General features: G+C 37.4%; 1 protein-coding gene and 2 pseudogenes across 4 annotated transcripts in view; all 3 read right to left on the reverse strand.

Moving 5' to 3' along the window:
- Window positions 1-23,891, reverse strand: part of GRM1 (glutamate metabotropic receptor 1) — a 460,907-nt gene that overhangs the window by 272,824 nt on the left and 164,192 nt on the right. The gene's annotated exons all lie outside the window — the stretch shown is intronic.
- On the reverse strand, window positions 2,847-4,575 carry LOC117097321 (annotated as a pseudogene). The gene has a single exon (XR_004442919.1). The product of XR_004442919.1 is annotated as a heterogeneous nuclear ribonucleoprotein A1-like (transcript).
- Window positions 22,624-23,537, reverse strand: LOC117097322 (annotated as a pseudogene).

Genomic DNA, 23,891 nt, shown 5'->3' on the forward strand with positions numbered 1-23,891 from the left:
GACCAGATATTGACTGACAGGAAAGAACAAAAGGTGATAAGATTGTTTTTAGTGTCAGCATGAAAGAAAGGAAACAGAAAAGATCCAATCAAAGATGCATACAGGAATGAAGAAAATATCTGAAAAAAAGAAGAGAAATTGGGAAAGCAAAAGAGATTACACAAAACAAAAAGATTAATTAAAGAAACAAGATAGAAAACAGAGAGGATTCAATATTTTCTCCCTTTAGGTAATTATTTAGGTAAAACTATCAAGTGTGATCCCATGTAGAGGAGCATAAAGGGGCAGTGATGTGACCCTGAAACTAGGGGCAGAGGATTCTTAGAAGCAAATCAAATCCACTTTTAATACTTAAGAAAGATAGCTGAGAAAGGCTTCAGCTTAAGTTGGAAATCCAATCAGTAATAGGGTTAAACAGAGAGGAATCACCTCATAGGAAGCCATCCAGTAAACCACCTCACTCAATAATAGCACAGACTTCATCACAGTGCCAGACACTGTGGCTGCCACAGTCTACCATGCCTACCATGACACCCATGGTAATGCCATGACAGAGAATGTACCAGATGCTATAGATGGAGACACTGAAAGGAATGGGGGCACCAAGGCAAGAATCCAGACTAAGGAAGAATCCAGACTAAGGAAGAATCCAGACTAAGGAAGAATCCAGGTTAAGAAAGAGGCTGTGGAGAAGATGAATCAATGAAGCTTCCTGAAAGGGGAGCTGACTTAGGCAAAGGGGACTTGGAGACCTTTCCAAACAGCAGAGATAGAGCATGCAAAGGCACAGAGGTGTGAGAGAGAGAATGGCAAGTGCATGGAGGATGAGGCAGCTGTGTGATGATATTGAAGAGGTGATTTAGGGTCCAATCTTAAGGAGCTATGAATACAATGCCAAGGAGCTTGAACTACATCCCAAAGACTAAAATCAGCCTCTAATATATAAATCAGAGGGATGATGTGTTTTGGTACAGCAATGTGAAGAACAAGTGGGAATGCAAACAAGATTGGGGAGAGAGAAAATTGCAATGCTGAGCCAAGAAAGTCAATTAGGAGGTGAAGGCCTGAACTGAAGTAGTGGCAATAGTGATGGAGATGAGGAGACAGAGCCAAAAAACTATTGAAGAGGTAAAAACAACAAAACATGGTGAGCAAACATTGTATTTTCTTATTATTTGTGATTCTATTCCTCTTTTTACCTTTTAACTTACTTCAACAGTAAATATTACCTAGCTTTTTTATAGTTGTTCCATCATCTCCAGTTTTGAGAGAGCTTCTCCTCCTGAGTTCGTGTTGACAGAATTCTTCAAGGTGTGATATCACCTCATGTGCTTTTTACTTTTTCTCATGAGCTCATTTTTAGTGAAACACTTTTCCCTTAAGAATCTCATGTACCCCAGTTTGGTTATTACATAATTGTTTCATCTTTGCTTTCTTAACACTCCCAGGATGTTTACTAGTTCAAAATGGTTTAAAATTAATAGCTTGGCTTAAGGAGTCTAACAAAACATTTATAAACTAACTTTAGACTCCATGCTCATTTGTGGCTCTGGCCTAGGATTTCAGCTTCTCACTGGAAAATTTTATTTCCCACCTAGGATTTTGGTAGAGTCAAGTTCTTTGTTGCTTGCCAGGCAGATGTGAAAATTTTCCCTGCTTCCTCTTTTACTCCATTTCTTGTAAAGGTCCAGCTTTAGCATTGTTATTCATTCCCATTTCTTCAATTGAATCCAAGGTCACAGATTCTGTTCCCCAGTGGATACTGAACTCCATTCAACAACTGCAAGGCCCTACATCCGAACTTAATCTAACATTCCTGCCTTCCCATCTTTGAGCTGCCAAAGCAAAACACTCTAACATGGAATTCTGGTTTTAGATTTCCTTTTGACTTTGGCACCATGGAATTTCCCTTCCTTTATTTAACAGTGGAAATTTGATTAATTAAAATGTATCCAGAAATTGTATGTGTTATTAGCAGAAGAAAGATTTACACTACCTCAGTGGAAGGTCTATATCTAGAGAAGGTTTTCACAGCAGATAGAACCGTAGTGGAAAGAGCCATGACACTGCTTCTGCGGAGAATGTGGTAGATTCACACAGCTTAAAATCAGAACCCCTGGATTTAAATCCTAACTCTCCTACTAACTACAACACTGCAACTAAGTGCCTGTCTTCACTTGTACTGAAGGTTTTTATTAATGAGGAAAATGTAAATGACTTTGAGATATATAAAGACCTCTAACATGTGAAGCATTATGATGATGATATGCAAACATCTTTTCTTTTACTTGAGAGTCTGAGAGCAGCAAGTGGAAGTTTCAATATTTCAGGTTGACAGACCAGAATGCTCAAAGAAAGCACTACATGAAAAAAGAGTTCAGAGGCAAGAGAATCGAAGAAGTCAATTCACTCATTGCATTAGGCTCATACTTAGAATCAGAATAGGAATTGCTACAGAATTTATAGACAGATGGAAAAAGCAGCAGGATGTCATAGTGGCTCAACCCAGAGCTGAGCGAGGCTCAAAAAGCTGGCGGGAATCCCACAGAAAGCAAAAGGCAGGCCAGGTCACTGAGGAAAACAGGAAAAATAGTCCATTGCGTAGGAACCAGATCAAAGATCTTAAGGCTTAAGAGTCATGAAAAAGTTTATTTAATGAAGTGAAACAATGAGAAAATGATACTTAGGGGAAAAAAAATCAACAATTAAGCAGTAGGAGTTTTGGAATTATTTCAAATGTTTCCCATTATACTCAATTGTACTTTAGTCTAAACACTCATAACATTATTGTGCATATTGATTTAGCTTCTCTCTCACTACTACATTATGGACTCTTTTTTTTTTTTGAGAATTAAATCGTTTATTGATTACACATGATAATGGATGATACACAAGCTTCATTCCCATCTATAATTTTATCTGGTACCATTATTCAATTTAGATATATTGCATAGGATGTGCCAACAATCACTTTTATAACCAGTAATTCTATGATTTTGCTTGGGTAATCCCTTTTAATGGTGAACTTCAGGTCACAACAGTAACTATCAGTTCAACTACACCAAGGTTTCTGAAGACAATGGCTTCTCCACCCAAGCAGGTTGTATATAAATTCCAAATAGAACCTGGCATCACCCTGAAGGAATTCTAACTTCACACTGTTGGGGAAATTTACCAAGATGGCTTCAGAGTAGACTAACTTTACACAGCACATTAAAAAAAGACATTTATTCAGCGTCACGATCAGACTATTACATTTAGCAATCAACAGCATGGGTGCAAAAAAAAAAAAAAAAATCTACATTAAAACCCTTTGTTGGAATGCTTTATACTTTCCACAGAACAGAAACTAAAATAACCTGTTATACAAGTAGTCACAAATACAGTCCTCGAGTTTTTTGCCCATACACATGAGTATTTGTCTAAAACATGTCTTCTTTGTAGCAGCTAGGCCCTGCCACCACTGTGCTTGGCTGAGTTCACAAATCTGTTGTAACCTGTAGCTTCCCTGTCACTTCTCTGGCTCTCCTCTCCTGCTAAGATTTGTTTGCTAATTGAAATCTTCTGCCACTGCCATAGCTACTGCTGCTGCTGGAACCGCCATAGCCACCTTGGTTTCGTGGTTTTGCAAAGTATTGGCCTCCACTGCCATAGGGGCCAGAGCTTCTGCCTCCAAAATTTCCTCCCTTCATGGGTCCAAAATTTGAAGATTGATTGTTGTAATTGCCAAAATCATTGTAGCTTCCACCACCTCCAAAATTGCTTCCATCATTACCAAATCCATTATAGCCATCCCCACTGCCACCATATCCACCACCACCACGGCTGCCACCAAAGCCACCACGACCACTAAAGTTTCCTCCACGACCGAAGTTGTCATTCCCACTGAAACCACCTCCACGACCACCACCAAAGTTTCCAGAACCACTTCGACCTCTTTGGCTGGATGAAGCACTCGCCATCTCTTGCTTTGACAGAGCTTTCCTAACTTCACAGCTGTGGCCATTCACAGGATGGTATTTCTGAATGACAGTCTTATCCACGGAGTCATGGTCGTCAAAGGTTACAAAGGCAAAGCCCCTTTTCTTGCCACTGCCTCGGTCAGTCATGATTTCAGTCACTTCCATTTTCCCATACTGTGCAAAATAATCTCTTAGGTGATGTTCTTCAGTGTCTTCTTTAATGCCACCAACAAATATCTTTTTCACAGTTAAGTGGGCACCTGGTCTTTGAGAATCTTCTCTTGAGACAGCTCTCTTTGGTTCCACAACTCTTCCGTCCACCTTGTGTGGCCTTGCATTCATAGCTGCATCCACCTCCTCCACAGTGGCATATGTGACAAACCCAAAGCCCCTGGAATGCTTGGTGTTTGGATCTCTCATTACCACACAGTCCGTGAGCGTTCCCCATTGCTCAAAATGGCTCCTCAGGCTCTCATCGGTTGTTTCAAAGCTCAACCCTCCAATGAAGGGCTTCCTCAGCTGTTCGGGCTCTTTAGGAGACTCTGACTTAGACATGACGACAGGGAGAAGAGAGACTTTAACGATGCTTCTTCGGCGGCGTCCACGTGCCACATTATGGACTCTTTAAGAGCAGAGATAGTTTCTCCATCCCCAGCTTTTATTTAGCACAGTAGCCTAGCATAGACTATGTTTTCAACAATTGAATTGTGAACGAACAAATAAGAAAACTGATAAAAACGTGAGGGCAGAAAGCCAGAGAAAAGAGGAATGTGTAACTACTATTGTTGTTTGAAAGTGAGGCAGCAAGTTCTAGATTTAAAAGAGTTTCTGGTTCTAGAGAATGAGAAACTAAAATGGGTAGTCTAATTTGGTGGCTAATTTATGAATTTGCTGGGAGATGGAAAATAAGCCAATGTTACATGGCCAAACAAACTAGCAAACGTTTCATCAGCATTCACTGTAAGCTTGGTCCGGTGAAGAAATTTAAAAATGTATTCTTTGGCTTATGAAATCGTCTCATTATTTAATAATTGGGGATGTTTAAGTTATTGGATTATGGGAGAATTAAACATTCTGACATTAAAATTTAAGAGTAGCATAATATTCACGACAGTCTTCTTGAATTTTGAGTCTTAGTACAAATTGCAAGGGAAGGTACAATATTTCAGTCCAGAAATGGGATGCCTGTGGCAATTGAGGAAGCAATAGATAATTGTTATTCTCTTGGAAGAGAAAGGCAATGGTTATAACATCCGTGAAGGACCTGAGTGCCACTACAAGAGATTTAGACTGTATCCTATAAAAAATAGGGCATCAAAGTTGTTTGTGGCTTGAACTCATATTGACAAAGAAGGATTTTTAGGAAAAAGGATGTGTAGACAGAATGATTTAACAGTGGAATAAAGGATGGATTTGAAAGAAAAGATGTCTGGAAGAAAGAAAATCAGAGAAAAGGCTGTTTCTGTCATCTCAGTGGCACAGTGACCACAGGAGTTTTTGAGATTCCTGTTAATTCTATAATATATGGTAGCTGTAAGAGAAAATTAATCATTTTTTGAAACACTTTAAATGACTGTGATAATTATGTGCAGAGATAAACATAATGAACCTTAGTCTTACAAAGAAAGCACTCTGCACAGGACAAAGGCTTGCTATTTTACCAACTGGATATTCAGTTTTGAGAGCTTTTTAACCATAGAATAAGAACATAAATAATAAAAAGGATGAGTTTGCGTCCTTTGTAGGGACATGGATGCAGCTGGAAACCATCATTCTTAGCAAACTATCACAAGAAGAGAAAACCAAACACCGCATGTTCTCACTCATAGGTGGGAACTGAACAATGAGATCACTTGGACTCGGGAAGGGGAACATCACACACTGGGGCCTATCATGGGGAGAGGGGAGGAGGGAGGGATTGCATTGGGGAGTTACACATGATATAAACGTCATGCACATGTACCCTAGAACTTAAAGTATAATAAATAAAAAAAAAAGAAAAATAATAATAATAATAATAAATAAACAACTATTCTACTAGACCTCATGCAATGCTGCATTTGCCTGGTTGTCTTTACTGATCATAGAAAATTATTTCCAAAACCTCATCTATTCATTTGGCTTCTTTTGTACTGTTTTACTTTTTTGTTGTTTGTGTTGTTTTATAAAAAAGCAAAATAGCTAATTATGTATATACATTTTGTACAGAGTTGTTGTATATATTTGTCTTCTTGTTAGCAAATATGAATCATATTTCAACTAAAATAACCCAGTAATAAGAAAACATTCATTTTTGTTGTCTGTGAAATATGTCTTCACCTTCCCTCTACTTGGTGCATTGATGAGTACCATAGATCATTTAAAAGAATATGATATTTTCCCATCACAAATTTTAAAAGTTCTAAGACACTTAAATGACATCTTTATAAATGTACCCTAATGCATACCTCTCATACAAGTAAGGAGGTTAGCAGAAAATGAGAAGCAAATTCTAGTTGATCAAAAACTTCATGATATGGCATGAGTTATGAATGTCCTCATTTGGAAAACAAAACACCCTCTGTCTGTATTAGGAAGTAAATATTCTTGATGCAGTCTTCATTTATTTTATAATGGATTCATCTTTTTCTTCTGAAATTTAGCAGATATTATAAAAATATTTTACTATAGTTAGTTGATTAATATATTCTAGCCCTACAGACATCTGAATAATGAAATCACATTTATTTGTTACCTGTGCAAACACTAGCATTTCAGAGCTTCAGACCTTCTAGACTTTAAAGACAATCGACCAATCTTTTATCAAAATTAGAAGAAGCAGGGTAGTCATTAATGCTGATAACCGATATTTCTAGTTCTCCTTCTTTTAAATACATAGTAATATTGCATTTCTTCTTCCCTTTAAATCACATGGGGTCAGGTGACTTGCTCTGACCAATACAAGGTAAATATAACTGACTTTTGTTATTTCTAGGCAGAGACCTTTGAAGTTCCCTTCCGTCTGCCATGATTCCCAGTTGCACTCCAAATAGGAAGACTCCCTCCTTAGATAGTTGAGTTAGGACAATGTACAATATAACCCCTATAGCCCAATGTACATATAGTGCGAACAGTAAATAAATCTTTGTGGGTTTAAATCACTAAAATGTTGTGGGTGTTTGTTACCAGAAACTAATTTAGCACATTTTGATTGACATAGACATTTGTACAAGAAAAGGAGGCAGCTGTAACAACAACAAAAAAAACTATGATCTGTGGTTTTGCAATTAAGCAGTAGGTAGGGAAGAAACTGTTATCAGTTAAGCAGTAGGAAAACATCTAGTAAAACTATTAACCTTTAGTAAGTTGGTAAACAGACCATGTACCCAGTAAACTCATGACTCTCAGAAAAGAGGCTTAGAAACAGTATCTGTGTTGTGTAGGTACCTATTGGCTGCATTTGGCAAGGGGTTACAAGAAATTTGGTCAGAAAACAAAATGGTTTGGAATTAAGAATGAAAAAGAAATCTGTGTCCTTGAATTCAGGAATACAGAGACAACTGATTCCCAGCCCAAAGAGCAAAAATATAAAATTCATAGTCTTTGAACAACAAACGCAAAGTAAAATCAGTCTTAGAGACAATGGTCATATTAAGAGTTTATCTAGGCTACTGGGAAGGCTGAGGCAGGAGAATGGCGTGAACCTGGGAGGTGGGGCTTGCAGTGAGTCGAGATTATGCCACTGCACTCCAGCCTGGGTGACTGAGCGAGTTTCCATCTCAAACAAAACAAAACAAAACAAAAGAGTATATCTATAAGCCAGGTGTGATTGCTCATGCCTGGAATCCCAACACTTTGGGAGGCCAAAGTGGGTGGATCACTTGAGGTCAGGAGTTCGAGACCAGCCTGGCCAACATAGTGAAACCCCATCACTACTAAAAAATAATAATTATAAAAAAAACACAAAATATATTTTTTAAAAAAGTAGCTGTAATCTCAGCTACTCGAGAGGCTGATGCAGGAGAATCACTTGAACCCAGGAGGTGTAGGTTGTAGTGAGCCAAGATCGCACCACTGTACCTCAGCCTGGGTGACAGAGCAAGACTCCGTCTCAAAATTAGGAAAAAAAAAAAAAAAAGAAAGAAAAAGAAAGTATGCATATAGCACTAAGTGGATAAGGTATCTCAGAGTGAGATCTAACTAAAGGCATGCGTCCCAGAAAATGAGCTTAATGGGATTACTCTCCTCTAAGCCTAAGTGGCTCAAAGTATCTGTGATGGACAATAGTTAGAGATATATGGATAAGCAAATTATAGAATATAGCTGTCCTAAGAAATGTATTTTAAGAAGAACAGTGGGTGGGATTTCTAGCATCAAATGCTGATTGGAATCAAATTGGTAGGACACCCACAAAGTTTTCAGAGAATTTTACTCCCAAATCACCACAAATCACCAATCTGGACTGAAAGACAATGCCACTGATCTGGGTTTAAATTAATCCTTGAGCTGTCAGTCATCTGTAAGCAGAAAGTGGATGTGGAAACCTGCTCAGGCCTGAAAGAAGGCTTATTTTCCAATACCAGTTTTACAGAGATGCCTATGAAGGGTAGCAGAAAGGAAGGAATCTTTCAGAGGGTCACAGAGAGCAAAGGACAAGGGAGCTACTTCCAGGTAGCCAAATCAGGGCCTATGCAAGGAATATTTCCCAATCTCAAGCTTTCACAATCTTGGCTGTATAGCACAGCACAATTGCTCTGGGCCAGACTAGCCCCATGTTCTTTTATTATTCTTTTTCCAAAGTGGAATGCTTATTCAAATTATCCTCTTCTACTTTGGTCAGTGTATATTGGACTGTGAGAGAAAGTTAATGTACATTTTTAATTCATATGTGTTCAGATCATAAAAGGGTTATATTCAGACCTGATACTAAGGCTACTGCACATCATCCAGATGTCATGATCTAGAAGATTTATGCTGTCACTGAGTGGTACTTTTGGGTTACCTCCTTTTGAAAGAGGTTAATGTATTGTGCACATGGAAATAAAAATAAGCTGACCATTTGTTGACCAGATATTACATGTTTGTTACTAATATTTTACTGGAGAATGAATATTTCTTGTTCTCCACCTTTCAGTACACATGGCACTATTTCATTTCCTTTCCATAAAATAATGTTTATCAAGCGAAATGTGGGTGGAAGTTATGTAGTCTTTCTAAGGTAAAGGTTTTTAAGGGAAATACTTTAATTGACACGTTCCTTTCTTGTCTCCATGTTAAAGAGCAATCTTGTTGATCATGAAGGCTTCATCAGGCTATATCCCTGCATGAGGATGAGATGAAGCAGAGCCCCACACACCTGAGATGATATATAACATGAAAAATAAATAAATATTTATCAATTTAAATTTCTAGAATGTTAAGATTGTTTTTTATTGCAGCATAGCATAGCCTATCAGACTAATATGAGATAGAGAGGTATAGGAAACACAGGACTAATAAAAATTCAGTTAATGGTACTGAATTTATGCAGGCATTTTAGTGTTAAGTAACAAAACTCTGACTCAAGGAGAATAAAATTTAGTACATTATCACAGCAGTCCATGAGGTCCATTCAGATAATCCACAGATAGTTAATTTAAAAAACAGAAAAAAAGATACCAGTCACAATTAGAGGATTTCTCAGTATTGTAAACAATATAACAATAGACAATCTCAGAAGGAAGTGTTTCCAATCAAGCAAAAATAGAATAAACATGTTTGGGAAGTTGGAGAGACAGTGCTTCTTCCGGAGGGAAATTAAGTGAAATGACCTTTGTGTTTTCTTCTGATTCAGAGATTCTGTGATCATAATTATCTCCCCCTGTCTTTTTCAAACTGATTTAAAACAAGATAGGGAAAAGTCAAGTGCCCAGGCTGGACCCAAGATTTATGATCACACTGTTAAACCTTTTTTTATCACTCTGGCAAGTGCTGTCATATGTCCGAGGTGACCCATGTAAATATTGAATTCCTGGCTAAATCCAGCAGGGCTCCAGGTTCTACGTTTTACAATGCTTCAGGGTTCTCAGTGGGGAGGAGACCTAGTTAATTGCCCACTCCAAGTGTGATTTACAGATACGTGGCCTGATGATTGCCGCAGTTCCAGAGATACATCTTCCTGTTTTCAGCTGTGTTCCTGTCTTTACAGAAATTGCACAAAGAACTTACAAAAACATGAGGATTTATGCCATATGCAAGAGAGAGAAGTCAGGGTAGATATTGGAACCACCAACATTAGGAGTCAGACTAAGGAGCGGAAACTGATGAAGGAGAGAAACGTACCTGTATTAGACAAGATAAAACCAAGCAATCAGCCTGCACATGAAGGTTCTAGAGAAGAATCACAGAGTTACTTAAGAAAGACACAAAGAACTTTAAGATCATAACACAAGGCATGCAAAAGGAACATAAAGATCATCTATTCAGGCTGCTTTTTTATAGATAGAAACTAAAATTCAGAGCTGTGTTCCCACTCAGGTCCTAGTAGCTGATTTCAAGACTAGTGACTACTGTTTTTATTTTACTGTGTTATCAGTTAATATACTTCCTCTCCTTTCATCACTTTATTTGACCCTCACTGCAATCCTAAGAACTGGGAAGTGGAACAGAAAACGATAATTGTCTCCCAAAATTTATTCTCTTATTCTTAAATAATAAGAGTTCCTAGTTGGGCACATGGACAACCAAAAGAAAGAATAAACTCTTCAATCTCTCATGGAGCTTAATGTGGCATGTTATAACAAAGTTCTTGTCAATGGGATGTGAAGAGAAGTGATAAATATGTAGAACTTTCATGTCCTTCTTTTAAAGGAAGAGGGTCTCCACTTGTCTCCTTTTCTCTTTCCAGTGACTAGACCATAGACGATATGGTAAGCCATCGAACCCTGCAGATGAGAACCAGAGAAGATGATGGAATGACAAATGTGAAGGAGACTGAATCTTTAGAAGACCTCATGAGGTAGAGCTGTTCTACCAGCCCTTAACTGCCTGCCTCCAGATTGTTACGTGTTAGTTTCATTTCTACTGTAGTAACTAAATTCATACCCTAATTCTATGAATTAGGAACAAATTCATAGAATATCTGACAAATTCAACAAATACCTGACAAAGCAGGTATTTCTGTTACTAATTTTATGAGAAAATATTAATACCCAGTTTTTCTAGGACATTTGATCTTTGGTTAGTGTCTCTATTCAAAGAAAACATCAGTGGAATGTTTTATTGACTTAACCCCCAGTATATATGTCTTGTTTCATGTTGTAAACTACTGCATCTCATTCCACTCCAGTAAAAAAAAAACAACGACAACAATAACCTGTATTCAAATCTGCAATGATAGAGATAGCACTCCATTTTTCCAACCTAAGAAGTTCTTTCTGAGAATGTACTATATATGAATAATATAACATTTTAAGGCAAATTTATTTATTTTTATTTTTATTTTTTTTTTTGAGGTGGAGTCTCGCTCTGTCGCCCAGGCTGGAGTGCAGTGGCGCAATCTCGGCTCACTGCAAGCTCCGCCTCCCGGGTTCACGCCATTCTCCTGCCTCAGCCTCCCGAGTAGCTGGGACTACAGGGGCCCGCCACCTCGCCCGGCTAGTTTTTTTTGTATTTTTAGTAGAGACGGGGTTTCACTGTGTTAGCCAGGATGGTCTCGATCTCCTGACCTCGTGATCCGCCCGTCTCGGCCTCCCAAAGTGCTGGGATTAAAGGCTTGAGCCACCGCGCCCGGCCTAGGCAAATTTATGTACAGTTTGCAAAGTACTTTATTTAAAGAGCATCAGGAAAGGGCAAGTAATTGTTGTCATTAGAATTTTGCCTGTTCTCTTAATAGACATGCAAATGAATGATTTTTGAAGTATATTTCCAATTCAGATAACACTGCATGTACAGCTGTAACTGACTTGGGGGGAACTGAGGGATGAAATTAGCTAATTTCTTGCAATCAAGTCAAATTCAAAAAAGAAAAACTTTCATCCACCTGTCATTTACAAATTCTACTAAAAATAACACTAGACAATGTATTTCAAAGAGAAACAATTTGCTAGAGGAAAAAACAAACTACTAATCAAGCTTCTTGTCTTTCCTGCTTATTAACGAAATAAATCTGTTTGCAGACCCTGTGTTGTAAGAGCTTACAGTTCACCATAAAATAATTTTTAAGCTATATTCTATGTAAATGAGATGTGGATGGAAAGGTTAACAAAATACGCCAATAATTTTCATGTTATGTCCAATCCATTTCCTTTACTTTCAGTAAAATAAGAACTTCTTAGGTAAGCTGTGAAAATGTTTGACATAACTTTTCACAACTTTTTTATTAATAAAATAACTACCCTTTCTCAATTGCTTTTCCTTTTTAATGATCTCTTACTTTGTATCCCTAAAATTCCACTGCTGTGTGTTCCAAGAATAATCTTTTGTATGCTCTTATTAACTATATTGTTTTCATCATGCTTATAATTAATAACTCTTAGTGAAAAATGATTACACATAGATTTTAATTGTCAATCATTCTGATCCCATATTTATTCACCTCTCTTTCTCACCTGGTAATAGACTCAGGCACTTAGTCTTTAGTACATTGACAAACGATAAGGAGACAAAAGTACCCTACTTGCTAGTTATTTGAAAAAAAGGAGAAATTGACAGTTTGAGCTGTAATAATATTTTGAATCAACCTAGGAATTTCTAACATTATGCCATAATTGATAATTCAACTATCTATCAATATTTTCCTTCTGAAGTCATTCAACAAAATATATTAAGTGACTATTATATATCAAGTGCTGTGGGTATATTCAAAATACAACAGTAATCATGGCAGAGTGAACTTATTTTCAATACAATAAAGAGTTAAGGACCTTGATCTTCTTTTTGAAATGTTCTTTTCTCACTTGAAAATTGAAAGTTATTTTGAGTTTTCTTCCTAATCTTGAATATGTTCATATCCTAGGATGGTGACATAAGACATATTTTATTTACTGAACTGAAGTTATCACAGAGACTTCATTATTCAGTGCCTCAAACACTTCATTTCTCACCATTAGTCTTTGGAGAACTCGTGGATTTTTGTTGTAGTTTTTTTTTTTTAAAGGTGACAAGTTATGTGTGAACATTTCAAGTTTCCTAGCCTCTTTCTAAGTCCATTTTGTATTCACAGCAATCTCTTGCTGAAGTGCATGTTATCCATGGGCACTGCACATCTATTTATGTACCTGAGGTGTGTTATTGCCAATTATCCTCAGTTGATGGGCAGTGAAAATAGTGTCATCCCTTCTTTGGCACAAATGCTCCTCAGCAGAATTTCTCTTATAATTATATGTTTCATAATCCTGTGGGTTTTAAGTATGTTATCACACTGAGGTTATTTCTAGTTATACTAAGATTATATCTCCTGCCGTTATACCTAGAGCTAACAAGCAAGGTCCACTTTTAAAAATATTCGCTGTGAGTTCTTATTCAAGAGTCAACTTTGCTTAAAGTTACATATTAGAGAAGCATTATTTTATTAGATCATTTTAAACCTAAAGTGCAGTGTGTTAAAAGAAACACCAGGCTGTGGGTTAGAAAGAGTAAACCATGAGAAGCTAATGAAAATCCTGTGAAGAAAACCAATTTTAATAAAGTTTAAGTTCATGACATCTGGTTGTTGCAGTCCCTTTGGATTTAGAAAAAAGAAAAAAGAAAAATGATCAAGGTTGCAAAACCTATAAGACAAGGAGAAGAAAAGATTTAGTTCTTTCTTAAATAGAATAATCAGGAAAAGAAATTTCATCAACTATCACTCCACACAATATATATTTCACATTTATTCCTCCAAGAGCTCTAACTTGCTTTGTGTGTAAAGATGAGAAAAAAGTTCTTCTGCTTTTAAAAGAGATAATCCTCTAAGTATGACTTTATTATATAAGAATCAGCTAAGATAACTTTTCCTCTGGCATAATCAATAGAAATAAACCAGTATCTTAGTTTTACTTCATATTGTCAATGAAAATAAACTATCCTTAGTTGGAAAATCTGGTACCTAACACTAGCAGCAATAAAATCTAGCAAATTTCTCATATGATTTGGTCTATAATATTAAATAAAAGTTAATATCTGCATAAAATAAACTTAAAGTTAAGAAATGACAGAAAAAATACAGATAATCTTTTAAGAAGAGGTCTTTTTTGTTGGTTGGTTGGTTGGTTGGTTGGTTGGTTGGTTGGTTGGTTGGTTTTTTGTCTGTTTTTTGGTGAGTTGGGGTTTTGCTCTGTCACCCAGGTGATCGCGGCTCACTGCAGTCTTGACCTCCCGGGCTCAAGCGAATCTCCCACCTCGGCCTCCCTAGTAACTGGAGCCACAGCTGAACACCACCATACTCCAGCTAATATTTTCTTACTTTTTTTTTTTTTCGTGGAGACAAAGTATCCCTCTGTTGCCCAGGCTGGTCTTAAACTGCTGGACTCAAGCAATTCTCCTGCCTTGGCCTCCCAAAGTGCTGGGATAAGAAGAGTTTTCAAACTCTTAAAAGATGAAGGAATAAGGAACAAAAAAATTTTAAGGGTTCTGAGTTCTAAATCTGGGCATGCTACTGACTCTACAATTTAAACAACAGGCACCCTGTCCTTTAATTTTCTCTCATATAAATGAATGAGCAGAAAGTTCAATTAATTGACCCTACACTGATACCCACACATTCCTTCTCCAAAGACTTAGCTGGCTGGGGTCATAAGGTCATCTCTCTGCAAGCTCAAAGTCAAGATAAAGTAAAACTTCATCTTGTCCAGTGGGGACATGACATTTTAGGCAATGGGATCTGAAATGAATCTTGCTGTTTTAGGTCTGGATTGCACTACTCAGTGTTAGTCCTGAGAACACATGTACACATGAGAGTGTTGATTTATTTTCTTCAATATACCCTTTTCTCCCGATTTGTATATTTGAGATTCTCCAGTGGTTTATAGTCCGGTACACTATTTCCTATCTGAAAATGGATTACTTCCAAGACAAAAAATCCGTATGTCTGGGGTTCTGACCACTGTCTATTTCTCACAGGATTCTCTTCCAAGGCATTAAAATCAATTCCCATTCTTATACCACCAACCCAGATTAGAGGTCTTCTTGTGGGTAGATTAACATCTTTGCATTAAATCACAGGGATGTTCCTAACCCAGCTTCACCTTAAAAGTACCAGCCGGCCGGGCGCGGTGGCTCAAGCCTGTAATCCCAGCACTTTGGGAGGCCGAGACGGGCGGATCACGAGGTCAGGAGATCGAGACCATCCTGGCTAACACAGTGAAACCCCGTCTCTACTAAAAATACAAAAAAACTAGCCGGGCGAGGTGGCGGGCCCCTGTAGTCCCAGCTACTCGGGAGGCTGAGGCAGGAGAATGGCGGAAATCCGGGAGGCGGAGCTTGCAGTGAGCTGAGATCTGACCACTGCACTCCAGTCCGGGCGACAGAGCGAGACTCCGCCTCAAAAAAAAAAAAAAAAAAAAAAAAAGTACCAGCCAGTGGGTGATATACATAATGAACAGTACACAAGTTGGTCTAGGGCAGATAGTACCAAACATGAATATATAAGCATAGACATTTGGTATCCAAATAATAATGGCTTCTAAATGAGAAATTTTTTTAAATACACAAAAATTAGATGCTCAACGTCAACAACAGCAGGGATAAGTCATGTTGATAGGAGTTGAGCATCCCTAATCCAAAATCCAAAATATTCCAAAACCTAAAACTTGTTGAGCACAGAAGACATGAGATAGTGACACCTTTGCTTTCTGATAGTTCAATGTGCACAAACTTTGTTTCATGCACAAAATTATTTAAAACGTTGTATGAAATTATCTTCAGGCTATGTATATAAGGTGTATATGAAACATAAATTAATTTCCATGTTTAGACTTGGGTCCCAACACCAAGATATTTCATTGTGTTTAGAAAAAATATTCCCAAATCAAAAAGACATCCAAAATCCCAAAGCATTTCAGCTAAGGGTTACTCAACCTATACAATATGCTGAAAATGGCATTTCACTTCTGTGGTCTTAATCCCCCAAATCCATAACATCAGTCTGCTAATGAGAAAAACATTACACAAGTCCTAGATGAGAGACATTCTACAAACTACCAGACCAGTACTCCTCAGAACTGTTGAGGTCATCAAAGCAAGGAAAGTCTGAGAAACTGTCATACCCAAAAGGAGTCTAAGAAGACATGACAACTAAAGAGAACGTGGTATTCTGAAACAGAAAATGGACATTAAGTAAAAACTATGACCTGCGTAAAACATAGACTTTTGTTATAATGTAGTATCAACAATGATTCATTAATTGTAACAAATTTTGTCAGTAGAGTACTAACAAAATATGTTACTGAAGCTTACTAAGGGATATTGAGTGCTGAATATAGGGGAACTTTCTTGACTATCTTACTGGCTTTTCTGTAGATGTAAGAATAGTAAAATTCATCTAAAAAGTAAAATTTATCAAATTAATATACAGAATAAAGAGTTCTGTAGGCCTGTTATAAAAAATAATCTCTACAGACCTATGATGAGCAAGTGCTTATATGACTATGAGATTGCGATCTTTCACAGTCATTTTTCTTGGCTACAATTTTAAAATGCATTTTTCAAGGCAGAGACAAGAAATGATCAAACTCAAATTGCAAAAAATATATTTAATGAGAGCAACAGCAAAAGAAAAAATTTCAATGAAGGCAGAGATGCCATTTAAATAATGATAACTGAGAAGGGAATACAATTCATTTTTTTTTCCAAAACAGTACTTATAAGTTATCCAGTTTCAAAAAGTTGCAAATATGTGAATATCAGATTTTAGTGTGATATAAAAGCTCTGAAACTGAGTGCCAGGAATTTAAGAACATTAAGAGCATAAAAATACATACATTAAGCCATGTAAAAAAATCAAAGAGAGCCAAATTAAAACAAACACACCTAGAGGAACATTCCTAGAGGAAAGAAGTGAAACTTAACTTGTACAAACTATTTTCAGAACACATCTAGCAGAAAGAGAATGAAGATAATCTAAAATTTTTAACTCAGCCTATTCTATTCTATTCTAGACTGCTATGAGTTGTCAGAGGAAGTCACTCTGGGAATACATGTCAGTTCTTGTTATTCCCCGGGTTGAGATTAGGAAATCATATATTGAAACAATGGACTAAAGGTCAGACATAGAGGGCTCACTTACTTTACTTTGCTGCTTCTTTTCCTGGTCTTCTGTTAGGAAAATGAGATACAAACTTGAAGCCAAATACTTAACACTTAAAGAAGAAAAGAAAGCTCAGGCTGAGTCTATTTAGTAATATAAGGCTAAAATGTGTAACTAATATATATTGGTCTAATGGCATGGAGGGGAATTCTGTTAAACATTTAAATTCCATTTTCTTCATAAAGGTCACAATAGCCCTAATATGGTCGATGTTAATATTGGTATCACTTTATAGAAAGATTAAGTAACTTACTCAAGTTCTCTTAGTAATGAATGGGGAATCTGGAGTTAGAATGCAGGTATTTCTATTATGGATGCTAGTTAAAAATTATTCTATGAGTAATTATCTGATGTAATTTATTGATTATTTAGAGAACTAACCTAGTTAAAAGATCTAATCCTCTTCTAAGAACTTATTGAATCAACTAATTATTTTGGTATAGAATAGTACAACTTCATTGTTGCTTAGAAAATATACAATATTTAATTTATCTTGAAGGAAAACTTACAGACTTCCTTTTTACTTTCCAATATTTTTGAGCTGTTGATTCTACAGGAGATAGAGCCAAGTGAACTAAACCAAAATTTTAGTATGTTAAGATCTCTGAGTCTTTATTACTGATTTCCTTACCTCAATTGACCAGAGAAGCTCACAGGGAGACATTCAAATTATAGCTATTCACTTTAATCCTCAAAAAGAGGTAAGATTATTAAGCCAACAATTCTAAAACAGCAGTTACAACACACCATGACTTAAAGTCAAGCATACCAATAAATTTCCTAATTTATTAATCCCTTCCAGTTCCTAATAGGTGTTTCAAAACTTCTGCTTGACTATTGCCAGTTAAAGGATCCTTGCTGACACCTAGAGAAATCTATTTTATTGTTGAATATTCACAATTGTCAACGTTCACTGAGAATTAAGGCGGGCGGATCACAAAGTCAGGAGATCGAGACCATGGTGAAACCCCGTCTCTACTAAAAATAAAAAAATTACCCGGCGCGGTGGCGGGCACCTGTAGTCCCAGCTACTCAGGAGGCTGAGGCAGGAGAATGGCGTGAACCCGGGAGGTGGAGCTTGCAGTTAGCCGAGATCGCACCACTGCACTCCAGCCTAGGGGACAAAGCCAGACTCCATCTCAAAAAAAAAAAAAAAAAAAAAAAAAAGAATTGAATACCCATGAAGCCTACAGCACTGTTGAAAGGGCGCTAGAGTTTCAAAAGCTAGCTAAACAAAACCGTGCCCTTATTATAATTCTATTTGATTATTTAATCTTCAGAATAACTTAGGAGATAGTTACTATATTTAGTGAATTTTTGTCTCTCCGTTAAAGTGGGGAAAGAGGGTTACAGGTTTCCCCAAAACCACAATGTCTATTACAACATATAGGTTCAGACAACCCAAGTATTATTGTAAGCTCTGTGAAATACAACCAATATATTTTTATAACCTAATGTAACTCCTACCCTATCATTGATAGGGAAGATGGTGGGCCTTTCTCATCTAGCTACTAAGGTATAGCATATACATCTTTTTTTTCCTTACCATATGAATTGTGCATGAAGACTTGAAAACTCCAGTTTGTGACTTTAAAAAGAAAAATTTCCAGGCCGGGCGCGGTGGCTCAAGCCTGTAATCCCAGCACTTTGGGAGGCCAAGACGGGCGGATCACAAGGTCAGGAGATCGAGACCATCCTGGCTAATACGGTGAAACCCCGTCTCTACTAAAGAATACAAAAAACTAGCCGGGCGACGAGGCGGGCGCCTGTAGTCCCAGCTACTTGGGAGGCGGAGGCAGGAGAATGGCGTAAACCTGGGAGGCGGAGCTTGCAGTGAGCTGAGATCCCGCCGCGGCACTCCAGCCTGGGCGACAGAGCCAGACTCCATCTCAAAAAAAAAATAATAATAATAAGAAGAAGAAGAAAAATTTCCAATGACTCTGAAGAGGATATTTTGGATTTATGAGATGGATTCTGCATTTGTATTTATGTGTATTGTATTGTTTTATTTTTACTATTTACCGTTTTGAAGGAAAACCTAGAAAATCAAACCAACTTCTATAAAGTAAAATGCTCCTGGTTTTCATATACTGCTCCTCAAAGTCAAATGGAAAATACAATAAACTCAGCAAGGAAACAACATCTGTATAGACATGTCCAGACAACTGGTGAGAGGCTTTACCTAAAGCTTTTAAAATAGATGACATTTAAGGAAAGTAGAGGTTGTAACAAGTATCTATTACAAGTCTCAGAAAACTCAAGTGATAACGCTAGCACAGGTGACGTATGTTCTCTAATGGTGTCATTGAAAAATTTTCATTCTGATTTCTGCTTTAACCTCATTAGCATAATAGCTTTAAAAGCAAGACTATAAAATGACTAACAGCCAGACATATTTAATCAGAAAAAGTGATTTCCAAATGCAAATACTATGGGTCTGTTTTTACCACCATAATAGGCAGCCTCTAAGATGATCCTGCCTCCTTGTGTTCATTCCCTGGTACAATCCCCTCCCCTTGAATTGCTGGACCTAGTGACTTACTTCTAATGAATAGAATATGGCAAAAGTAACAGTATATCACTTCCACAATTAGTTACCAAAAGACTATGACTTCCTCCCCTCTCTCTCTTGATCTCTCTATCTGCCCCCCACTTCAGGGAAGCCAGATCTCACCTGAGCTGGCCCCACACGGAAGCCCCCATGGCAAGAAACTGATAGCTCCAACAAATAGCCAGCAAGAATCTGAGCCATGGCAACAGCAAAGTGAATGAGTTTGGAAGCAGGTTTTCCCCAAATTGAGCCTTGAGATAATGAGATTTTGGATGGATGAAAATCATTTGCATTTCACAAGTCTTTCTCTACAGAAAGTCAGCCTCAGCCAAGACTTTCCTTTCTTTAAAGAAAATTCAAGGCACAAAGCCTTGGAGATTCAAGTGTAAACATTCCTAATCTAACAACCCAAAACATAGTTAATAAGCTCTTGTTTGTCTTTTGGAAATTATAAGTTTAATTAAGTGATTATATAACAACATAACAATTTCCAATAGTATGTAGTGACCAAAATCAGTACATTGATATAATAATTTTCAATATTCTACTTTGGCAAAACATGTCAGCAAACTACACACAGTATACCTCTTTACTGACGTAATTTTTGCAATTCCAGCTCCTTTGCATTTATCTAGGTTTGCAATCCCCACAGGCATGGACTAGAGTAAAATTTAATAACTATTTAATATGCTATATTTGATGAGCAAAGACAAAATATAATATTCATATTTCTCTATTAGGAATGCTAAATCCAGAAGCCCATAAAGTCATATCCAGTAGTTATTGTGTAGTGTTTCCACACATCCCTGAAGCTGTGTCTACCTTTTGGGAAAAAAAAAAATGCCTATGGCAATTTCTAGGGAATATACCTGTGCAGGGAAAATTTAACACTAGGAAAAAAAAGTATAAAAATTTCTCAAACTGAATTTTAAGGACATGTTTTTTTCAACTTTCAATGTTGTCTTAAAAATGCATTGAAACATCTTATCTCTAAGAGATGTCAGATAAGTGAGGATCCATAGTCTCCCAAATACGTGAACACACCTGACATAGACATAACTGAAACTACAACTCTGAGTAAGAACCTCAGGGAAGGGCCAGGCATGGTGGCTCACACCTGTAATCCCACTTTTTGGGAGGCAGAGGCGGGCAGACCACGAGGTCAGGAGTTTGAGACCAGTCTGGCCAATATAGTGAAACCCCATCTCTACTAAAGATACAAAAAATTAGCCAGGTGTGGTGGTGGGTGCCTGTAATCCCAGCTACTTGGGAGGCTGAGGCAGGAGAATCACTTGAACCCAGGAGGCAGAGGCTGCAGTGAGCCAAGATTGCACCATTGCACTCCAGTCTGGGCAACAGGGCGAGACTCTGTTTCAAAAAAAAAAAAAAAAGAAAAAAAAAAGGAGCTCAGGAAAAAAAAATTATTCTGTGCAATTTTCAACCATTTCACAAAATTTTAATTTTTATTGTCTAGAATGATTCAGGCAGTGGCTCTTAATTATTTTACTATTCTTCAAAATTACTTTATTCACAAAAAGAGATGGGATATGATAGGATTACAAGAATCAAGAGTTTTCTCTTTTTATTTTTATATTTATTTATTTATTTATTTATTTATTTATTTGAGACAGAGTTTCACTCTTGTTGCCCAGGCTAAGTGGAATGGTGCAATCTCGGCTCACTGCAACCTCTGCCTCCCGGATTCAAGCGATTCTCCTGCCTCAGCCTCCTGAGTAGCTGGGATTACAGGCATGCACCACCATGCCCAACTAATTTTTGTATTTTTAGTAGAGACGGGGTTTCTCCATGTTGGCCAGGCTGGTCTTAAACTCCTGACTTCAGGTGATCCGCCCACCTTGGCCTCCCAAAGTGCTGGAATTACAGGCATGAATCACCGCGTCAGGCCAAAAATCAAGTTTTCTAGTCAAAGAACTTGCAAATGCAGCACACCTGTTTCTGAATCCATTTATTACCAAAATCCATCCAAACTTTTACCCAGCCATTAATTCGCTCACTGTCCTGGGTCAGAGGAAAAAATGTCGCCTCTTTTTTCAAAATCCAGCCTTATGTATTTATTTATGATCCTATCTCCCTGATCAACTTATCAGTTAGTGTTTCCAGTTACTCTTCCAAAACTTATCTCTTTCTGTGAAAAGTATAAAATGTTACACATTTTTCAATTTTTTAAATTCAAGTAACATTAAATATGACAAAAACAAATTCTAGGACTATAAAAAATACTGTTTTAATTTCAAACCACTAGCCTACCTCTAAGACTCATATGTTGTCTTATGGAAATATACCCTCATCCCAACCCCACATTGAATATCACTGTGCTAAGACCTTTCTTGGCTATCCCCCACCTCATATAGCTTTAAGATTCTTACTCTCTATCAAATTTTTCCCTCAATCTACCAATCTCTTAAGGCTCCCTCACTCATCTACCAAATATTTCCTAGATACTGCTTTTTCCACAGACTCTAATACCTGTCCTCTCTTTGACCTTCCACTCAAAATAATAGCCAGCCAAAGATGTCCATGCTCAAATCTCTGGAACCAGTGAATACATTAGGAAAAGATAAATTAAGATGGTAGATAAAATAGAGGCTTCTATTCACCTGGTCTGAAATTATGGAGAATGTTCTGAGTTATCCAGGTGTGCCCAATGTATATACAATGATCATTAACAGCAGCAGAGGGAAATAGAAGAGAGAACAAGGGAGATGGTAGTGTGAGGAAAACTCAGCCCAATGCTACTGGCTTGAAAATAGAGGAAGAAGGCTGTGATCCAAGGAATGTAGAAAAGACATGCCAATATCTTAATTTTAGTCGAGTAACACTCATTTCAAACTTCTGACATCCAGAACTTTTTTTTTTTTTTTTTCTGAGTAAAGAATATCTTTAATAGTGACTGGAAGGAGAAGTGATATCTACTGTCTCTTCTGCCACCATCAAGCTCATGGTAGGACCATATTAACTTATACCAACAGAGGCTTCTAAAAGCCATTTGGATTTGCCACAGCACGGAGGAAGGCATGGGAAAAGAAGAGGCAGGACTCTATGCCTTATGATGGAGTATAGAAGCTGGTGGCTGGAAAAAAAAAAAACAAGAACAATAGAAATGAGGCCATCCTCCTTATAATGCCATGCCAAGCAGAAGACCTCTGAAAATTCCCCCAGTCATTAGAACATTTTTCTTCACAAATGATACCACCTCCTCAGCTTTGCTCTTGACCTCAGTAGGTATCTGATTGTTCTTATGGATCTTCATCACTTTGGCTTTCTTCATGTCCTTCTCCAGTTGTTGCCAGTCATCTTTGAGGCACTCAGTATGACTTGCAAGCCAAAGAAGAAAAAGTTCACCCCCATAGCTGTTGCAGCCAATTTTCAACCTTTTGGAATATGAAACTCATACACCATCCAGTGAAGCTTCCAATTAACAACTGGGTTGCCACGGGATACTTTTTAGCCATAGATCCAGATTCCTGTCCAAACAGCTTACCCCCATGGCTGATTTTGAGCAAATTCTGCAAGATCCAGTGACTCAAAATTTCCCTCAAAGTGTCCTTGACTGGACATGGCCATTTCAGTGAGCTCATCTCCCAAAGACACATGCAGAGGATCCACGCTGTAGGATGCAGAGTGGTGTGCAGTTGCCATGCCAGGTGGCTTTTGGCATGTGAGGGCACAGAACTCAATATTAAAATTTTGTATTTTTAAATCATTAACCTTGTGGTAATATGTTATAGTAGAAAATAGAAAACGAATACATACATCCTCTGCAACCTTCATTATTGTATCCTATTTACACAGGAGAGTACTCTTGAGTTAGACAAATTTTTATTTGAATATCTTTGCTGTAGTGACTAGGTAAGTGGCTCCAGAAAAGTCATCAAACCTCTTTGAGCCATAGTCTTCTCATATATAAAATGCCCCTAGTACATAGTACAAATTCAAAAAATATTATTTCAAGTGATTTCACACCGCAAAAAAGACTTCAATAAAATAGTCTACCCAAGATAAAAAATATAAACAATAACAAAAGCAAGCCCCATAAAAGAGGAATAGAATTAGTATCTGGAATTGTTACAACATATTACCAAAAATTTCCAGTTTATAACAAAAAAATGAGATA

This window comes from Trachypithecus francoisi, unplaced genomic scaffold (genome assembly GCF_009764315.1).
Source record: "Trachypithecus francoisi isolate TF-2019V2 unplaced genomic scaffold, Tfra_2.0 Lachesis_group15, whole genome shotgun sequence".
Classification (NCBI taxonomy): Eukaryota; Metazoa; Chordata; class Mammalia; order Primates; family Cercopithecidae; genus Trachypithecus; species Trachypithecus francoisi.